Genomic DNA, 4,719 nt, shown 5'->3' with positions numbered 1-4,719 from the left:
TTCCGATTAAACCACCACAAACCGACGAGAAAAAGCCAAATTTAGAAGATATGATATCAAAGCTAGTTGAGTCTCAAACTCAGTTTTTCACATCTCAAAAACAAACCAATGAACAAAATGCTCAAGCATTTAGAAATCAACAAGCTTCTATTCAAAATCTGGAACAAGAAGTAAGTAACCTAGCAAGGTTAATAGGTGAAAGAAAACCGGGAAGTCTACCTAGTGATACAAATGCTAACCCCCGAAATGAAACAGCTAAAGCTATTACCACAAGAAGTGGTACAACACTTAAACCACCTGAAATACCTGTAACTTCTGATGAAACTATTCCTACTCCACAAGAACCACAACCTGATCAAGATAAGGAAAAAGAACCGGTAGTTGAGAAGGTTAATGAAGATAACAAAGTTAAGGATAAACCTTATGTTAAACCATACCAACCACCACTTCCTTACCCGAGTAAAATGAAGAAAGAGAAACTTGAAGCCGAGCAATCCAAATTCTTGGATATGTTTAAACAGATAAATGTAAATCTTCCTTTCATTGATGTGATTTCAGGAATGCCAAGATATGCTAAATTCTTGAAAGATCTAATCTCAAATAGAAAGAAAATTGAAGAACTCTCGGCTGTTACTATGAATGCTAATTGTTCAGCAGTGCTGTTGAATAAGATACCAGAAAAATTATCTGATCCAGGAAGTTTCACAATTCCATGTTTTCTGGGTAGTCTTAGTTCAATAGAAGCATTGGCAGACTTAGGTGCTAGTATAAATCTAATGCCGTATTCACTATACACTAAACTAGACCTTGGAGAATTGAAACCAACCAGAATAAGCATACAACTAGCCGATAGATCAATAAAATATCCTAGAGGGATAATGGAGAACATGCTAGTTAAAGTTGGTACTTTAGTATTTCCAGTAGATTTTGTTGTTTTAGATATGGAAGAAGATTCTCAAGTTCCTCTCATATTAGGAAGACCATTCTTAAACACGGCTAAAGCAATGATAGACGTGTTCGGTAAGAAACTGACCCTAAGTATAGAGGATGAGAGTGTTACCTTTTCAGTTGATAGAGCAATGCAACAACCACAATCTGCAGATGATACATGTTATTATATTCAAACTATAGATGCACATGCAGAATTATTAGAAGAATTTCCAGAATTACAAGGAACAGGAGAATGTTCTTTAGGAGAAGGTAATGAACCAATTGATGAAGCTGAAATGTTAGCTACACTTATAGCTAATGGATATGAACCAACAACAGAAGAAATTCAAATGCTAAAAGAAGAAGACAGATATCGATATAAATCATCGATAGAAGAACCTCCGAAATTAGAGTTAAAGCCACTTCCAAACCATTTGGAATACGCTTATTTACATGGTGAATCTGAATTACCTGTAATAATATCGTCTTCTCTTACTGAAAATGAAAAATCTCAACTCATTTCTGTGTTGAAAGCTCATAAACCAGCCATTGCATGGAAGATTCATGATATTAAAGGAATAAGTCCTTCGTATTGCACACATAAAATCCTTATGGAAGAAGGTCATAAAACGTATGTGCAACGCCAACGAAGACTAAATCCTAATATGCAAGATGTAGTTAAGAAAGAGATTATTAAACTGCTAGATGCAGGTTTGATATATCCAATTTCTGATAGTCCATGGGTAAGCCCAGTTCAATGCGTACCTAAGAAGGGTGGTATGACTGTCATTACAAATGAAAATAATGAGCTTATTCCTACTAGGACTGTAACAGGATGGCGTGTATGTATTGATTATAGAAAATTAAATGACGCCACCAGAAAAGATCACTTTCCCTTACCTTTCATTGATCAAATGTTGGAAAGATTAGCCGGAAATAGCTACTATTGTTTTCTAGATGGATTTTCCGGATATTTTCAAATTCCAATAGCACCCGAAGATCAAGAGAAAACCACATTCACGTGCCCTTATGGTACTTTTGCTTACAAACGCATGCCATTTGGACTTTGTAACGCCCCTGCAACCTTTCAAAGGTGTATGATGGCGATTTTTCAATACATGATAGAAGAATGCATGGAAGTATTCATGGATGACTTTTCAGTCTTCGGTGATACATTTAAATCATGTCTAGTTAATCTGGAACGAATGCTAATTAGATGCGAAAAATCAAATCTAGTACTTAATTGGGAGAAATGCCATTTCATGGTTAAAGAAGGCATCGTTCTTGTACATAAAATTTCAAAAGAAGGAATTGAAGTGGATAGAGCTAAAGTAGATGTAATTGCTAAACTTCCATATCCCACCAATGTTAGAGGAGTTAGGAGTTTTCTAGGGCATGCCGGTTTTTACCGACGTTTCATAAAAGATTTTTCTAAAATTGCCACTCCTATGAATAAACTCCTAGAAAAGGATGCGCCATTCATCTTTTCAGATGAGTGTATCAAATCTTTTAATATTCTTAAAGAGAAACTCACTAATGCGCCGATCATGATAACACCAAATTGGAATCTACCATTTGAACTAATGTGCGATGCAAGTGATTTTGCAATGGGAGCCGTTTTAGGACAAAGGATTGAAAAACGATTTCAACCTATATATTATGCTAGTAAGACGTTACAAGGAGCACAAACGAACTATACAACTACTGAAAAAGAACTCCTTGATATTGTCTTTGCTTTTGAAAAATTTCGATCATATCTCGTTCTAGCAAAAACGGTGGTCTATACCGACCATTCTGCTCTTAGATACCTATTTTCAAAACAAGATGCTAAACCAAGATTAATCCGTTGGATCTTACTCTTACAAGAGTTTGATATTGAAATTCGAGATAAAAGAGGAGCAGAAAATCTCGCCGCTGATCATCTTCTCGTCTTGAAAATCCCGAGTTAGAAGTTCTAAATGAATCGGCCATACAAGACAACTTTCCTGATGAATATCTATTGAAGATAGATTATAAAGAAATCCCATGGTTTGCAGACTATGCAAACTACTTAGTTTGTGGATTCCTTGAAAAAGGATTATCGTACCAAAGACAAAAGAAATTCTTCAGTGATATAAAACACTATTTCTGGGAAGATCCACATCTGTTTAAAAGTTGTCCCGATGGAATAATACGCCGATGTGTATTTGGAGATGAAGCTAGTAAAATTTTAAACCATTGTCACACAGGACCAACAGGAGGGCATTATGGGCCTCAACTAATAGCAAGAAAAGTTTATGAAGCTGGATTCTATTGGCCTACAATTTACAAAGACGCACACCTTCTTTGCAAATCCTGTGATGCATGTCAAAGGGCCGAAAAAATAAGTCAACGTGATGAAATGCCACAAAATGTCATCCAAGTATGTGAAGTATTTGACATTTGGGGTATTGACTTTATGGGTCCATTTCCAAAATCTCATAATAATCTATATATACTCGTAGCCATTGATTATGTATCTAAATGAGCGGAAGCACAAGCTCTCCCAACTAACGATGCACGAGTTGTAGTCAACTTTTTAAAACGTCTTTTTGCAAGGTTTGGAACACCGAAAGCTTTAATAAGTGATCGGGGTACTCATTTCTGTAATAATCAACTTGAGAAAGTTCTTAAAAGATATGGAGTAACTCATAAAATCTCCACCGCATATCATCCACAAACAAGTGGACAAGTTGAAAATACCAACCGAGCTTTAAAACGTATTCTAGAGAAAACCGTAGGATCAAATCCGAAGGAATGGTCCATTAAATTGGAGGATGCACTCTGGGCTTTTAGAACAGCCTACAAAACTCCAATTGGAACCACACCTTTTAGACTTGTTTATGGAAAAGCATGTCATCTTCCAGTAGAAATTGAACACAAAGCATTTTGGGCTTTGAAAACATGTAATCTTGATTTACATGAAGCCGGACGTCTACGATTAAGTCAACTAAACGAATTAGAAGAATTAAGACATGAAGCATACGAAAATTCGTTAATCTATAAAGAAAGAACGAAGAAATGGCATGATAAAAGAATCAGAAGTTCAAAAGAATTTAAAGAAGGAGACAGAGTTCTTCTTTTCAATTCACGATTCAAGCTATTTCCTGGAAAATTGAAATCAAGATGATCTGGACCATTCATAGTCAAAAAAGTTTTCCCATACGGAACGATAGAATTAATAAATTCAAATGGGATTGAATTTAAAGTTAATGGTCACAGAGTTAAACATTACATACATGGTCCGATGGAAGTCGACAGCGAAGTTAATCACAATTTCGACACCACAGCTAACTAAGTGTGGGGAGAATCAAGTCTTTAAAGGATAATATGTATTTCTGTTAGAGTTAGATTGTCTGTTTTCGTGTAGTTCTCGAAAATGGAACCCGAATGGTCTTTCCCTAGCAGACCCTAAAGAACTAGTCTTCTCCCCCCATTCTGAATTTTTATTTTTTTTAGGTTTTTACAAAATGAAGACTGCCTGTGAACTAAACCATGGTCTAATGCTACACGCTTTGATCACTAAACGTAATAATGACATACTACCGAGTGAAATAGTATCAGTAATCAGAGAAAGAATGGACGGAGTTAGAAAAGAATCCAGATGCGAAGATAATAAGTTACAATTTGGTAAAGGAAAATCAAAATCCGCAGCGAAAAGAAGAGCACGACACCTAGAACGATGTCACAAATGCGGAAAATGGTCACATGGAGGTAAATGTTCAAATAATCAAACCTATTCAAATACCGAATTTGTTACTTTATGCAGAG

The sequence above is a fragment of the Rutidosis leptorrhynchoides genome, chromosome 11 (genome assembly GCF_046630445.1).
Source record: "Rutidosis leptorrhynchoides isolate AG116_Rl617_1_P2 chromosome 11, CSIRO_AGI_Rlap_v1, whole genome shotgun sequence".
Taxonomy (NCBI): domain Eukaryota; kingdom Viridiplantae; phylum Streptophyta; class Magnoliopsida; order Asterales; family Asteraceae; genus Rutidosis; species Rutidosis leptorrhynchoides.
Note: the sequence above shows the minus strand (reverse complement) of the source record.